The sequence below is a fragment of the Megalobrama amblycephala genome, linkage group LG11 (genome assembly GCF_018812025.1).
Source record: "Megalobrama amblycephala isolate DHTTF-2021 linkage group LG11, ASM1881202v1, whole genome shotgun sequence".
NCBI classification, from domain to species: domain Eukaryota; kingdom Metazoa; phylum Chordata; class Actinopteri; order Cypriniformes; family Xenocyprididae; genus Megalobrama; species Megalobrama amblycephala.
The window spans coordinates 19646316-19663808 of record NC_063054.1 but is presented as its reverse complement, the minus strand read 5'-3'; the positions used below and the strand labels follow the sequence as shown (position 1 = coordinate 19663808).

At 38.4% G+C, this 17493-nt stretch overlaps 1 protein-coding gene across 3 annotated transcripts in view; it reads left to right on the top strand.

Annotated features, from left to right (window-relative positions):
- Window positions 1–17493, top strand: part of rgs6 (regulator of G protein signaling 6) — a 96747-nt gene that overhangs the window by 44481 nt on the left and 34773 nt on the right. Inside the window, exon 2 of one of the 3 annotated variants that reach the window (XM_048206605.1) lies at window positions 13206–13440. The exons of the other annotated variants lie outside the window; for them this stretch is intronic. The gene's annotated coding sequence lies outside the window, so the exon portion shown is untranslated. The remainder of the gene's footprint in view (window positions 1–13205; window positions 13441–17493) is intronic. 3 annotated transcript variants of the gene reach the window in all.

Sequence of the window (17493 nt, the reverse complement as noted above, 5' to 3'; positions counted from 1 at the left end):
AAAATTGAAATATTTGCTTGACTTTCTAACATTTACAGATGGAGAATATGTCTGTGAAATGCAAGTTTTATGCACTGATGAAATTATTGGATGTCATTTCAGCTTAAAGATGATTAATAGAGGTATGTTTGTTCCCACCAATCGCTGCACAAGGGTTACATATGACTATGATGATGAAAGCATGTTAGTGCTAGCCCTCCCAGAACCCATAGAGATTGCATTGCAGTGCCTGCAGTTCGAAAAAAAAAAAAAAGTTATTTGAATGGAAGTCAATGAGAGCAGTCTGGGCGATTCTCGGCCAGAGTGAAATCGCCCAAAAAGAGGCGGTACTCCACAGAACGTGACTTGGCGCTGATTGGACTGTATATCAGGAGGTGGAACAAACAGTCTCTGGGGGGTTAATAAAGGCCTTCTGAAGTGAAGCGTTGCGTTTGTGTAAGAAAAATATCCATATTTAACACGTTATAAAGTAAAATAACTAGCTTCCGCAAGACCGCCTTCTGTATTCAACTTACGAAACAATCGTAACTGACGGTTGTTTCGCTTCGCTTTCATGCTTCAAAAATGTCATAAAGAGATTGTAAAACTAATCCATATGAATTGAGCGGTTTAGTCCAAATTTTCTGAAGAGATATGATCTCTTTATATGATGAACAGATTGAATTTAGGCTTAAATTCACATATACACATTCATCAACTCGCACATTAGTTGTGGTAAGCGGAGGCTCAAGCATGTTTGCTTGACGTGTGAGAACCAATGAGGTTCATTCTTGTGTGTTACGCAGCACATTTGAGCTTTTGCAAGAGGTTTGTTTTAGCGTGTCATTCAGATTAGGTTCTGTTTATGTTCACTAATCAATGTTTATATGTGAATAAAAGCCTAAATTCAATCTTTTCATCAGCGATCGAGTCTCTTCAGAAAATTTGGACTAAACCACTCAATTCAGATTTTAGTTTTATGATCTCTTTAATGAGCTTTTTGAAGCGTCAAAGTGTCAGTTGCGTAGCTGTCTATGAAGAGACAGAAAGCTCTCGGATTTCATCAAAAGGATATTCATTTGTGTTGCGAAGTTGAACTTTAAAATCTTTAATCATGAACGAGTAGAAATATCTATATATGGGAACCCCCTTTCCTGCCCATATTATAATTAATTTCCTGTCTCTGCTAACAAAACCCTAAAAATAATGGCACAAAAACACATGCTAAAGGAAAATATGGTTTGTCAGGAAGCTTTTTAAAGTATTTACTCTCTCTGCCCATCTGTCATCTCTAGTCATCTAATTATACAGAAGATTGTAATGAACCCAGCCACCTGCAATGCTTTAAAGCCAGTTGGCTAATGGCACTGCACTGTAAATTTTAAAGTTATGTGGGGAAAATTGGCATCCTTCTGTTCAAGGGAAAACTGGTCAGTCGTGTATGGTGTAGGCATAGCTCTTTATTCCAGAAACATGCTTAATATGGAGGCTAAAAATCAAGCTTATTTGATGTCTTCAGCTTAATTTGGGAGTCTAGAATGAAATGCAGTTTCATACCAAGTATGATAATGTATAATGTAGTTGTACTACATTAATGAATTTGAATTTAATGCACTGTCTCATGTCTCATGCACTCATTTGTCTTTAACCAGTGCTATAATAGATGAAGGCATTTCTTTTCTATCTTTTTCAAACAAATATCCTTCCCATTAATACCATCATATTCAATCATATTCTCAGTGATTATTTATTTTGTAAGCAAAGACAGAATCATGTTTGTAGCTTGTGATATGATGGTGTTGGTGGTGAATTTGACTTGCCATGTTACCACCAAGGAGGTTGTTGTCTGTTTGTTTTTCTCCCTAAGATCATCCTGTTCTGACATAAAGTAAATTAACCTAATCACACTTAGAACTTAGTAAAATTAATTCAAAATATAGCTGCGAGCAGCGATGGCGGGCCCAAGCCCGGTGGCACCGCCACCCCGGTGGCTTCAGGGCAACTGTGCACAGCGGGCAATAGGCACTTAAAACGGTTAAACATCAAAGGACTATGTCAAATTCACTCCACATTTACTGCACTACAAGGTGCCACTATAGAGCCCCTCCTCCCTGCCCATTTTCAAAGGATTACATGTGCCAAGTTTTAACATTATTCTGATGAATTTTGAAGCAAATCAGGTAAAAATAAGAGGGTGATCTCAATGTATGCTGAAAGTGACACATTTTCTGCTTCCAGTTGGTGGCGCTATTACTTTGAATCACAATAGTCACATCCATGTGATCAGCCTTGTACAACGAAGACTAAGCCGAAGTTTCATCAAAATCAATTAATGTATGCAGAAGTTATAACACTTTGTTTCCCTTTTCTTGCCATAAATTCGTTGCCTCGCCACGGCCAAACCGTTTGAGATATCCAAAATCCGTTTGCAATTAAACAACTTCAATGTGTTAGCAACAAGTTAAAAAAAGTTTGGTGTAAATTGGATAAACCCTGTAGGAGCAGTAGTATAAAATTCATAGCCTGTTTTTTCAAAAAATTAACATTCAAACCAAAATAGCTGACTTCCTGTTGGTCGGAGCTAATGAATGTAAATTAGAAAATTGTCCGGCTTGATGAGAACAATATGTGTACCGAGTTTGGTGATTGTAGGAAAAACTAACCCCCCCACTTTTGTCAAAAGGTGGCGCTACTGAGCCCCTCCACCACGCCCATTTCTATGGCTTTGTCCATGTCTACTGGTTGACAATATTGATGTGTGTGTCGAGTTTCATGCAATTTGAAGCATGTTAAGAGCCTCAAAACACTCAAGAATATTATTACAGTTTGACCTGTTGCCATGGCAACAATATTTCAAATATCAAAAATCCTGTCATAGGTCTACATCTGCTGTGTATTGACATTACACTGATGAAGTTTGAAGCAAATCAGGTAAAAATAAGAGGGTGATCTCAAAACATTTCAAAAAGTGATACACTTCCTGCTGCCAGTTGGTGGCGCTATAACTTTGACTCACAATAGTCACATCCATGTGATCAGACTCCTATAACGAACACACTCGTGAAGTTTCATAAAGATCAATATATGTATGCAGACGTTATAACACATTTCCTGTTTCCTTTTTCTCGCCATAAATTCGTTGCCTCGCCACGGCCAAACCGTTCGAGATATCAAAAATCCCCTGGCAATTTTTAATCATCAGTGTCTTGACTTCATGCTGACCGAGTTTGGTGGCGATCGGATTAATCGTCTAGGAGGAGTATATCAAATTCCAGAGCATGCGTTTTTCAAACAACCCTTAATAGCTGACTTCCTGTTGGCGTGGTGTTTAACTTAGAGCACGAAAGTTGTTCGGCCCGATGAGGTCTATATGTGTACTGAGTTTCATACTAATACGTGCAAGCGTGTTTAATATATGGACCAAATTTTCAGACTTTTTTCAAGGGGGCGCTGTCGAGCCCCCTGCCACGCCCGGGTACCAGCCTCTCCGGCGTCCTAATGGCCGCGGATTCCAATGTGTGTGCCAATTTTCAAGAGTTTTTGAGCATGTTAAGGCCCCCAAAAAGCCCCGGAAGACGGAAAAAAAATAAAAAAAAAAAAAAAAAAAAAAAATAATAAATATAGCTGCGAGCAGCGATGGCGGGCCCAAGCCCGGTGGCACCGCCACCCCGGTGGCTTCAGGGCAACTGTGCACAGCGGGCAATAGGCACTTAAAACGGTTAAACATCAAAGGACTATGTCAAATTCACTCCACATTTACTGCACTACAAGGTGCCACTATAGAGCCCCTCCTCCCTGCCCATTTTCAAAGGATTACATGTGCCAAGTTTTAACATTATTCTGATGAATTTTGAAGCAAATCAGGTAAAAATAAGAGGGTGATCTCAATGTATGCTGAAAGTGACACATTTTCTGCTTCCAGTTGGTGGCGCTATTACTTTGAATCACAATAGTCACATCCATGTGATCAGCCTTGTACAACGAAGACTAAGCCGAAGTTTCATCAAAATCAATTAATGTATGCAGAAGTTATAACACTTTGTTTCCCTTTTCTTGCCATAAATTCGTTGCCTCGCCACGGCCAAACCGTTTGAGATATCCAAAATCCGTTTGCAATTAAACAACTTCAATGTGTTAGCAACAAGTTAAAAAAAGTTTGGTGTAAATTGGATAAACCCTGTAGGAGCAGTAGTATAAAATTCATAGCCTGTTTTTTCAAAAAATTAACATTCAAACCAAAATAGCTGACTTCCTGTTGGTCGGAGCTAATGAATGTAAATTAGAAAATTGTCCGGCTTGATGAGAACAATATGTGTACCGAGTTTGGTGATTGTAGGAAAAACTAACCCCCCCACTTTTGTCAAAAGGTGGCGCTACTGAGCCCCTCCACCACGCCCATTTCTATGGCTTTGTCCATGTCTACTGGTTGACAATATTGATGTGTGTGTCGAGTTTCATGCAATTTGAAGCATGTTAAGAGCCTCAAAAACACTCAAGAATATTATTACAGTTTGACCTGTTGCCATGGCAACAATATTTCAAATATCAAAAATCCTGTCATAGGTCTACATCTGCTGTGTATTGACATTACACTGATGAAGTTTGAAGCAAATCAGGTAAAAATAAGAGGGTGATCTCAAAACATTTCAAAAAGTGATACACTTCCTGCTGCCAGTTGGTGGCGCTATAACTTTGACTCACAATAGTCACATCCATGTGATCAGACTCCTATAACGAACACACTCGTGAAGTTTCATAAAGATCAATATATGTATGCAGACGTTATAACACATTTCCTGTTTCCTTTTTCTCGCCATAAATTCGTTGCCTCGCCACGGCCAAACCGTTCGAGATATCAAAAATCCCCTGGCAATTTTTAATCATCAGTGTCTTGACTTCATGCTGACCGAGTTTGGTGGCGATCGGATTAATCGTCTAGGAGGAGTATATCAAATTCCAGAGCATGCGTTTTTCAAACAACCCTTAATAGCTGACTTCCTGTTGGCGTGGTGTTTAACTTAGAGCACGAAAGTTGTTCGGCCCGATGAGGTCTATATGTGTACTGAGTTTCATACTAATACGTGCAAGCGTGTTTAATATATGGACCAAATTTTCAGACTTTTTTCAAGGGGGCGCTGTCGAGCCCCCCTGCCACGCCCGGGTACCAGCCTCTCCGGCGTCCTAATGGCCGCGGATTCCAATGTGTGTGCCAATTTTCAAGAGTTTTTGAGCATGTTAAGGCCCCCAAAAAGCCCCGGAAGACGGAAAAAAAATAAAAAAAAAAAAAAAAAAAAAATAATAATAATCCTTAGAAGAAATATAGCTGCGAGCAGCGATGGCGGGCCCAAGCCCGGTGGCACCGCCACCCCGGTGGCTTCAGGGCAACTGTGCACAGCGGGCAATAGGCACTTAAAACGGTTAAACATCAAAGGACTATGTCAAATTCACTCCACATTTACTGCACTACAAGGTGCCACTATAGAGCCCCTCCTCCCTGCCCATTTTCAAAGGATTACATGTGCCAAGTTTTAACATTATTCTGATGAATTTTGAAGCAAATCAGGTAAAAATAAGAGGGTGATCTCAATGTATGCTGAAAGTGACACATTTTCTGCTTCCAGTTGGTGGCGCTATTACTTTGAATCACAATAGTCACATCCATGTGATCAGCCTTGTACAACGAAGACTAAGCCGAAGTTTCATCAAAATCAATTAATGTATGCAGAAGTTATAACACTTTGTTTCCCTTTTCTTGCCATAAATTCGTTGCCTCGCCACGGCCAAACCGTTTGAGATATCCAAAATCCGTTTGCAATTAAACAACTTCAATGTGTTAGCAACAAGTTAAAAAAAGTTTGGTGTAAATTGGATAAACCCTGTAGGAGCAGTAGTATAAAATTCATAGCCTGTTTTTTCAAAAAATTAACATTCAAACCAAAATAGCTGACTTCCTGTTGGTCGGAGCTAATGAATGTAAATTAGAAAATTGTCCGGCTTGATGAGAACAATATGTGTACCGAGTTTGGTGATTGTAGGAAAAACTAACCCCCCCACTTTTGTCAAAAGGTGGCGCTACTGAGCCCCTCCACCACGCCCATTTCTATGGCTTTGTCCATGTCTACTGGTTGACAATATTGATGTGTGTGTCGAGTTTCATGCAATTTGAAGCATGTTAAGAGCCTCAAAAACACTCAAGAATATTATTACAGTTTGACCTGTTGCCATGGCAACAATATTTCAAATATCAAAAATCCTGTCATAGGTCTACATCTGCTGTGTATTGACATTACACTGATGAAGTTTGAAGCAAATCAGGTAAAAATAAGAGGGTGATCTCAAAACATTTCAAAAAGTGATACACTTCCTGCTGCCAGTTGGTGGCGCTATAACTTTGACTCACAATAGTCACATCCATGTGATCAGACTCCTATAACGAACACACTCGTGAAGTTTCATAAAGATCAATATATGTATGCAGACGTTATAACACATTTCCTGTTTCCTTTTTCTCGCCATAAATTCGTTGCCTCGCCACGGCCAAACCGTTCGAGATATCAAAAATCCCCTGGCAATTTTTAATCATCAGTGTCTTGACTTCATGCTGACCGAGTTTGGTGGCGATCGGATTAATCGTCTAGGAGGAGTATATCAAATTCCAGAGCATGCGTTTTTCAAACAACCCTTAATAGCTGACTTCCTGTTGGCGTGGTGTTTAACTTAGAGCACGAAAGTTGTTCGGCCCGATGAGGTCTATATGTGTACTGAGTTTCATACTAATACGTGCAAGCGTGTTTAATATATGGACCAAATTTTCAGACTTTTTTCAAGGGGGCGCTGTCGAGCCCCCCTGCCACGCCCGGGTACCAGCCTCTCCGGCGTCCTAATGGCCGCGGATTCCAATGTGTGTGCCAATTTTCAAGAGTTTTTGAGCATGTTAAGGCCCCCAAAAAGCCCCGGAAGACGGAAAAAAAATAAAAAAAAAAAAAAAAAAAAAATAAATATAGCTGCGAGCAGCGATGGCGGGCCCAAGCCCGGTGGCACCGCCACCCCGGTGGCTTCAGGGCAACTGTGCACAGCGGGCAATAGGCACTTAAAACGGTTAAACATCAAAGGACTATGTCAAATTCACTCCACATTTACTGCACTACAAGGTGCCACTATAGAGCCCCTCCTCCCTGCCCATTTTCAAAGGATTACATGTGCCAAGTTTTAACATTATTCTGATGAATTTTGAAGCAAATCAGGTAAAAATAAGAGGGTGATCTCAATGTATGCTGAAAGTGACACATTTTCTGCTTCCAGTTGGTGGCGCTATTACTTTGAATCACAATAGTCACATCCATGTGATCAGCCTTGTACAACGAAGACTAAGCCGAAGTTTCATCAAAATCAATTAATGTATGCAGAAGTTATAACACTTTGTTTCCCTTTTCTTGCCATAAATTCGTTGCCTCGCCACGGCCAAACCGTTTGAGATATCCAAAATCCGTTTGCAATTAAACAACTTCAATGTGTTAGCAACAAGTTAAAAAAAGTTTGGTGTAAATTGGATAAACCCTGTAGGAGCAGTAGTATAAAATTCATAGCCTGTTTTTTCAAAAAATTAACATTCAAACCAAAATAGCTGACTTCCTGTTGGTCGGAGCTAATGAATGTAAATTAGAAAATTGTCCGGCTTGATGAGAACAATATGTGTACCGAGTTTGGTGATTGTAGGAAAAACTAACCCCCCCACTTTTGTCAAAAGGTGGCGCTACTGAGCCCCTCCACCACGCCCATTTCTATGGCTTTGTCCATGTCTACTGGTTGACAATATTGATGTGTGTGTCGAGTTTCATGCAATTTGAAGCATGTTAAGAGCCTCAAAAACACTCAAGAATATTATTACAGTTTGACCTGTTGCCATGGCAACAATATTTCAAATATCAAAAATCCTGTCATAGGTCTACATCTGCTGTGTATTGACATTACACTGATGAAGTTTGAAGCAAATCAGGTAAAAATAAGAGGGTGATCTCAAAACATTTCAAAAAGTGATACACTTCCTGCTGCCAGTTGGTGGCGCTATAACTTTGACTCACAATAGTCACATCCATGTGATCAGACTCCTATAACGAACACACTCGTGAAGTTTCATAAAGATCAATATATGTATGCAGACGTTATAACACATTTCCTGTTTCCTTTTTCTCGCCATAAATTCGTTGCCTCGCCACGGCCAAACCGTTCGAGATATCAAAAATCCCCTGGCAATTTTTAATCATCAGTGTCTTGACTTCATGCTGACCGAGTTTGGTGGCGATCGGATTAATCGTCTAGGAGGAGTATATCAAATTCCAGAGCATGCGTTTTTCAAACAACCCTTAATAGCTGACTTCCTGTTGGCGTGGTGTTTAACTTAGAGCACGAAAGTTGTTCGGCCCGATGAGGTCTATATGTGTACTGAGTTTCATACTAATACGTGCAAGCGTGTTTAATATATGGACCAAATTTTCAGACTTTTTTCAAGGGGGCGCTGTCGAGCCCCCCTGCCACGCCCGGGTACCAGCCTCTCCGGCGTCCTAATGGCCGCGGATTCCAATGTGTGTGCCAATTTTCAAGAGTTTTTGAGCATGTTAAGGCCCCCAAAAAGCCCCGGAAGACGGAAAAAAAAAAAAAAAAAAAAAAAAAAAAAAAATAATAATAATCCTTAGAAGAACAAGAGGGCCCTGCGCGAATTTTCGCTTGGGCCCTAATAATAATCCTTAGAAGAACAAGAGGGCCCTGCGCGAATTTTCGCTTGGGCCCTAACAAGAGGGCCCTGCGCGAATTTTCGCTTGGGCCCTAATAATCCTTAGAAGAACAAGAGGGCCCTGCGCGAATTTTCGCTTGGGCCCTAATAAGGAGTCTTGTATTGTTTTATTAATATCTATGGATAATGCAGATGTAGTTTTACTGTGACAGAGGGGATCTCAGAGGCTTTAGTTTCTCCAGTTTCAAACCTCTTTGAACATGCTGCACTCTCAGATCATGTAAATTATGTTTTTTCATGTTCTGTTTACAAAGCTATACATTTCAGGGTGTTTTCAAATTATGTGCAAGTTATTTGTGCCTGAAAGTGCTGTGGGGAACAAATGCAATATAAATGCGCCGAGTTCAAGCCATTGTAATTTCTGATTTGGTGTCTTGGATGATGGAATATACAGTGAGAAATAAAGATATACCTGTTTTATCCATCAGGATTTGATTGGAGAGTGAAATGTGGGCTTTCACTCTTAAAAAGGCTGCCTGCATTCCAAGGTAGGAAGGCATCTAGGCACATCCGAATCCAATGTTAGCTTCACTCCTTGTCTCCCGAGATACCTTCATCTGATCGATTTTTGAAGGCAGCATAGTATCTCTCTCTTCCTTTGATATCCCACAAATCTGTGCTTTCCATTTTGATGTTAAAAAAAAATAGCATCTGAAAGGTGCAGTTGGTTGTAAATGTACATTTCTGACCAATGTTTTCCACTTTTGATGTAATTTTGAGCGAGAAATTAGTATTGTAGTAATTACATATTCACTTAGTTATCACCAAAGCTCTCTCAATTTTGTTGTAGATCATTAAACAGTTATGCCTCCTCAGAAGTCTGTCTGAAATCATTTTGTGAGGGACCTTCCTGCACAAACGGTTCTTGAGGAGTCATTGCCTTATAAGCTTTCGGACGCAGCCAGTAGGGTCAGTTGTAATTTCTTGTTGTCTTTAAATTCGAGTTTGCTGAGCCTCTGTCATCTTTGTCAGTGATTCTTTGGTTAGTCCTGCTATTGTATCTAATTCATGTGTGCTATGTTCTGACAGTGTTGGCTGGATTGCTTCAGGCTCTGTGTAGATGCCACTGCAGTTCAGCTCCAGTGAGCCGTGTCATGAGAATCACAGAGATTTAAAGAGCAGTGAATTGTTTTAAGGAAATGCTCATGTCTCTGAATCAGTCAACAGTGCGACCGGTGAAAACTTTAGTTTGTTCTTTCTTCACTTTACAGTAGATGCCAACAGAAGAATAAAGCACCACAGGAGTGACCACTGACATAGAGAGAGAACGAATGAATGGATGAACAAATAAATGAATTAAATCCAGGGTTCAACAAGTTAAGCTCAGATAACAACATTTGTGACATAGTAGTGATTATCACACAAAAAAGGTTAAAAAGAGGTTACGGTGAGGCACTTTCGATGTGGCCAATTTTTGGAGCATTTGAAAGTAGAAATGTAACACTTATATTTTATATGAGCACTTACATTATTATTATATTTTTGTTAGAAATTGTGTATTATTGAGCTGTAAAGCAGTTGAAAACAATGTTTGCAGTTCTTTTCGTCATCACATTGTCATGGCAACAAAGTTATATGTAACTTTTTATATAACTTTACACAGAAAAGGTCAGCAAGCATTTTTTTCACACTAAAATTGTTAATATACATTATGTATCTTCTGTCTGTAGTACTAAAACTTTTATTGCCATTGTGAGTGCCTCACTATAGCCCAGATTGTTGCTTTTTAAAAGAATAGGAGGGACAAATCAAAATTAATTTTCAAGGTAATCAACTTCAGTTTAAAGGGATATTTCACTCAAACATGAACATTCTTACCCTCAAGTTGTTCCAAACCTGTATGAATTTCTTTCTTATGCTGAACACAAAAGAAGAAATTTTGAAGAATGTTGATTACCAAACAGTTCGTCGCTGCCCGATGAAACTCACGTATGTCCAAAACGGTTACTTTTCAGGAAGTGAAAAAAACACCGTATTTCAAAAGCAGTTGAATGTAGCATTGTCATACTTGGTACAGCATTTTTACATGTAACCATATTCTTGCCAGTGTAATGATATAATCCACATTTGACCAAAATTGAGTTTAAATGGACATACGTGCATATTTTACAGTAACGGTGGTCGATACGCGTTCTTCCGATCATTAATTAGAATGGCCAAGTCGCGTTTCATATTGACAGATGAATACGCTCAGTTTATTAAATAGCCTACGTCTTAGTTTATTAAATACGCTTAGTTTATTTAATATTAATTATACATTTATTAAATGTCTCTTGCAAACTATGAAGGGACAATGAATCAATACACTGACATGGTAATGCTAGACAGATACTTTGTTTGCACAGTCCTACTGTAATTTTGTCACTCCTAGACGTACGTCTGGCGTCAGGGGGGAAACGTTTACTTGAGAACAGTTGTCAAAAACAAACGTTTGCTGATACTTTACCTCACAGTGTTATTCGGCTATCCAGTGCTGAGCTTCGATGAAACTTCACGAGACCGGCGAGATGCTTCCACAGGGCGGGAGATACGCGGCGTGATTGACAGCTTTGACAACAAATGGATATACATGAAAATCAGATGACATGATTTCACAACTTTTCATTGGCCATTTAGATATGTGAAGCATACTGTATACGGAAATGAACCTGGACATTCAATCCGTCGAAAAATCTCAAAATCGGCAAAACGGACATACGTGGTTTTCATCGGACAGCGACGAGTTGATGGTACCCATTGACTTCCATAGTATTTTTTCAATCAACTGCTTGGTTACACACTTCAAAATATGTGTTCAGCACAAGAAAGAAATTCATACAGGTTTGGAACAAATTGAGGGTGAGTAAATGATGACAGAATTTTCATTTTTGGGTGAACTATCCCTTTAACTTGTATTGAACTTGAAATATTCCTTTAAGAGCCCCATATTAAGGGTGTGCATTTCCATAAAGGACGAGATCCAGGTTATTAAACTGTCTCTGGCTTTTTTTTCAAAGCCTGACGACCCTGTCATCATATTTCCATTAGGAAACACATCTCTCACAGCTGCTGTCAAAAGCATCAGCCATGTGCACTTGGACTCTCTGCAGAGCTCAGACTCTGCTCTTGACCTTCAGGTGATCCAAAAGCAGTCTTACACCGAAGCTTTTTTTTTTTTTTTTTACTTTAATTATGAATTACTAGAGAAACCTGGAGCGAATAGCAATCAATTCGTCTGGCGATTAACACAAAGGCTTTGTTGCGATTATAATGATTTTTTTAAGAGGTAGGCCTAACCTCAGGGTTGTGGATTATCCTGTGGCGTTTGCTGGGCCTGTGTGCAAATCTTTTCAGCTTAACCAAGACCCATTTGATTGGAAATCATGGTACTCTGAAACAGAGCTACAGTTCACATGCACTGTTGTACACTATTACATTACTGATTTACCAAGCTTAATTGTTTTTAGGTCTCCAGGTAATAATGTTTCATTCATTGATTTTTAAGGTACTTACAAAAGATTGGTGAATTTGGCCCAGGCTACCTGGCAGTTCTTTCAATGCCTCCCAAGACTTGCTGCCCCCTTCTGCGTTGTTACTTTATTATTATGAATCATAATAAAAGACTCAAGCTTTAGAAATTGAACACAGAGCCAAAGTAAAGAACATTTAGTCATAAGGGTTTTAACATGAATTAGCAGAAAGAATACCATTTTTGCATACATGCTTTGGTGAGTTGATATAGCAGTTTATATGCTAATTTTGTCTGTTTTTACACATTTATGAGAGTGTGAATGAGTTCTGGTGCCATTAAACATCATCTAGACGCCTAAATGAATATAATCTCATTGCTCTGTGAAAGAGCGTGACATTGTAGCTCAAATGAATTGGTGAGGCAGCCATGAACAGTGCAAAGAACAAAATTTAGTGTGGAAATTACATTTTTGGTGCTGTATTTAAGTTAGACTCAAAGCTTTATGACTACATAACATATAGTAACAAAAATGTATTTTAGAGTAAAAAAGTATATAACAGTTTTTGCCTGATATAATATTGTCTTTTCCTCATTTTTTTTTATCTTAATCATTATTATATGTGTACAGAATTCTTGATAAGTATTTCAAATAGTGGTTTAGTTAAAAGCACAGCAAAAAAGATATTTTATAATTAGATTTTTTAGTCATACATACTCTTATTTTGAAGTGTTTAATCTGTTTCTATTGTGAATTGATAAACTTATGCAGTCTCACAAACCCTTTCATAGAAGGAAATCTCATGTTAGAGTACATAAAGGCCGAAATGATCATCTAAGACCTGAAATGACCTCAAACCCCTATAGAGTTTTATGAGGTTTCAAAGAGAGCGAAATCGAGAGAAAAAGGGACTGTAAATTAGGTATAGTTTGGAATGAGCCTCTCCCTCAGGGACTTTCGTTATACTATTGACTTTTTTTTTTCAGCCAGCTCTATAAAGGTCTTTGAATCCTTGAAGGCCCAGGTGGAGAGTTTGCATTTAGACATCTGCTTCTGACGTTCAGAGAACAGAAGTGCTTTTTGATGAGAGATGAGATCAGCAGAGACCAGCCTTCACCTGCATGCCTGCTTTTTCATGTCCCAGCTGCATAGCCAGGTGTTTAAAACAGAAGAGCCTCTTAAAGTCATGGAGGCCACTCACAGAAAGCCAGAAGTTTGCAGGTGGGTGTCATTTTTAACTCAATTGCGAGTATGTAGGTTGATGTGATGAATCTTAAAGTGATAGTTCACCCAAAAAATTTTATTTTGTCATTTACTCACCCTAATGTTGTTCCAAACCTGTATGACAATGAATAATGAGTTTCGTTTTATTCCTCAAACAAAGCGATCAAATTACTCATATAGTGTGCAAATCATATGGAGTTCATATGAATTGAAAGCACTGACACAATACCTAAATAGTATGTTGTTTTGATTAAAGGTGCCCTAGAATTAAAAATTGAATTTATCTTGGCATGCTTAAATAACAAGAGTTCAGTACATGGAAATGACATACAGTGAGTCTCAAACTCCATTGTTTCCTCCTCCTTATATAAATCTCATTTGTTTAAAAAACCTCCGAAGAACAGGCGAATCTCAACATAACACCGACTGTTACGTAACAGTTGGGATCATTAATATGTACGCCCCCAATATTTGCATATGCCAGCCCATGATCAATGCATTAGGCAAGGGCAGCCAGTATTAGCGTCTGGATGTGTACAGCTGAATTATCAGACTAGGTAAGCAAGCAAGAACAATAGCAAAAAATGACAGATGGAGCAATAATAACTGACATGATCCATGATAACATGATGTTTTTAGTGATATTTGTAAACTGTCTTTCTAAATGTTTCATTAGCATGTTGCTAATGTACTGTTAAATGCAGTTAAAGTTACCATCGTTTCTTACTGTATTCACAGAGACAAGAGCCGTCGTTATTTTCATTATTAAACACTTGCAGTCTGTATAATTCATAAACACAACTTCATTCTTTGTAAATCTCTCCAACAGTGTAGCATTAGCCATTAGCCACGGAGCATAGCCTCAAACTCATTCAGAATCAAATGTAAACATCCAAATAAATACAATACTCACATAATCTGATGTATGCATGCAGCATGCATGACGAACACTTTGTAAAGATCCATTTTGAGGGTTATATTAGCTGTGTGAACTTTGTTTATGCCGTTAAAGGCAAGCGCAAGCTCCGTGGGCAGGGAGCGCGAGATTTAAAGGGGCCGCAGCCTGAATCGTCTCATATTTAATGATGCCCCAAAATAGGCAGTTAAAAAATGATGGGGTATTTTGAGCTGAAACTTCACAGACACATTCAGGGGACACCTTAGACTTATATTACATCTTGTAAAAAAACGTTCGATGGCACCTTTAAAGATTATGAACTTTTGTTTATTTTATTATTTGTTTTATTGTTTTCAATTTTATTTTGAATGTACATGAATGAAAATAGGTAAATGAGGTCAGTTTTCTTTTTATTTCATTTTGACTTGAAATTAAAGGATTAGTCCACTTTCAAATAAAATTTTCCTGATAATTTACTCACCCCCATGTCATCCAAGATGTTCATGTCTTTCTTTCTTCAGTCGAAAAGAAATTAAGGTTTTTGATGAAAACATTCCAGGATTTTTCTCCTTATAATGGACTTCAATGGACTCCAAACGGTTGAAGGTCAAAATTACAGTTTCAGTGCAGCTTCAAAGGCCTTTAAATGATACCAGATGAGGAATAAGGGTCTTATCTAGCAAAACGATCGATCATTTTCTAAAAAAATACAAATGTATATGCTCTATAAACACAAATGATCGCCTTGCAAGTGCTTCTGCTTTCTGTATTCTTCAAAAAGCTTACGCTGTAAGTCCTACGCCTTTCCTATTCAACTTATGGAACGAATGCGGCACCAGTTCCGTTTTTTCCATAAGTAGAATAGGAAAGGCTTAGGACATAACAGCGTAAGCTTTATGAAGAATACGGAAAGCGGAATGGTGGAAGCACTTGCAAGGCAATCATTTGTTTATAAAGCATATACATTTTTTTTTTTTTTTTTTTTTTTAAGAAAATGACGTTTCGCTAGATAAGACTCTTATTCCTCATCTAGTATCGTTTAAAGCCCTTTGAAGCTGCACTAAAACTAATTTTGACCTTCAACCGTTTGGAGTCCATTGAAGTCCACTATAAGCAGAATAATCCTGGAATGTTTTCATAAAAAACCTTAATTTCTTTTTGACTGAAGAAAGAAAGACATGAACATCTTGGATGACATGGGGGTTAGTAAATTATCAGGAACTTTTCATTCAGAAGTTAACTAATCCTTTAAGTCCAGGTGTGATATAGGGATGCAAAGGGACAGAAAATTTCCAGAATTTCTGGAAACTTTCCAGGAAATTTTGAAAAGTTTCTGGAAATTTACCAGAAAATTTCTGCCCCTTTGCATCCATAAATATAGCATTAAATGTTTTTTTCTACCTCATCTGATTATGTTCCTTTGGTATTCTTAGACTCAGTAAGTGTAAATATGATACAAAATTCACAGTATTAGATGTTAATTGGCAGCTTATGTTCACTTTTCTTACTGCATAAAGCGTTTTCCAATTAACCTCTTTATGGTCATCCTTTGACCACATTTCATATCACATTATTGTCTCGCTGTGGGGTTTGGAGCTGTCATAACACCGCCTCTGAGTATAAGAAATGCTTGTCACGTCAGTATGCGCCTCGGGTAGACATGGTTGAGTGTCATTCATCAGGACCTGGCTGTGGAAAATCAACAGCATCGATTGTTCACAAATCTCCTACAGGGACTGAGCAGATGAGCCACAGGATGCTGCAAAAGTATTATCATCAGGAGCGCTTCCCATGCTGTTATCTATGGCAACACTAACCTGTCTCACGAACTAACTCATGCTGCTTTGCTACAGAGCCTGACCTTGATGCATCTTTAAAGTGCCTTGTTTAATTTCATGGATTTACCTGGCAAGCAAGACAAGCAAGTGCACTAGAAGATGCTTTTCCACCATCTACTTTGCTTCAGAAATGACCTTGCCCCTTAAGTGGTTTCAATAGAGGTGGAAATACGTCCTTGTTTTTTCTCTTCTTCTGAGTAAGAGTGCCATTCACAGGCTACAGAGACCTGCTGTAATCAAGTTTGAAAGATGGGCTTGATTGAGAAAGGGCTCTTACTCTCATTCAAATCCCTCAGAGACAGCGAGATAAGTCATTTTCATGTCGTCATCAACATTTTGTTTAAATGTCTAATTGTTTATCTCAATATAGAGTTTCTTTATTATTCAAGTAAACCTAATAAAAATGCATTAAACAACATTGTGGTTGACATTTGCATCAAGCTCAAGACGACACAGATTGAGCGTTCTCCGATCAAAGAAATCTGCCTTTTTGGTGCCTATTTGTTATTAGAAAAGTGACAAGCGAGTGTTGCTTGATCCTCACTTGATTGTTACGGTCAGGAGTCCAATCAGCACTTGTCTTTTAAATGTCCTCGTTGATAATCTGCTGTGTAATAGGCTAGTTGAGATATTGTCACAAAGACATTATAACAGTACTACACTTAAAACACTTCACTGAATTCCACAGAGACCACAGTTATTTTAACAAGAAAGGACGCATGCTGACATTAAAAAGAAATCTTCCTTTTTCAGGTTACAAGGCACTTTTATCCAAAACGACTTCCAGTGCTTTCAGTCCATGGGGGGGAATATTTATGAATTTTCTAGCCATAATATTTTTCAAATATATGCCATATATATGTTGTAAAAAGCATGGCTTAAGGAAATACATTTTTAAATTTATACCATGGTCTGTCTGAATAGATAATTCTGATTAGCTGGAAAGTGTGTAATAAAATTTTTTAATTGAAGTAATTAAACTTACAGCTTAATTGCTAGAGAGACACTGCGCAGATGCAGAATTCACACACGCACGCACACACATATCTCTCTTTCGATAGGATAATTCATTCAAATAAATGTAACTTTACTGCACTATTCTGTGTCTGATTAAAAGTGGACATAATGCTAGATCTAACAAGCTTTAACTTGTCAATGCTGGCAAATGACCATGGTATAAATGGGATAATCCCCAGCTAGTCATGGATTATCCCTTACATAGGAAACATATCTTTCTTAAACTTTCAAATTCAATCTTAAAATATATTTTGGACACTGTCCCCTGAATGTATCTGTGAGGTTTCAGCTCAAAAT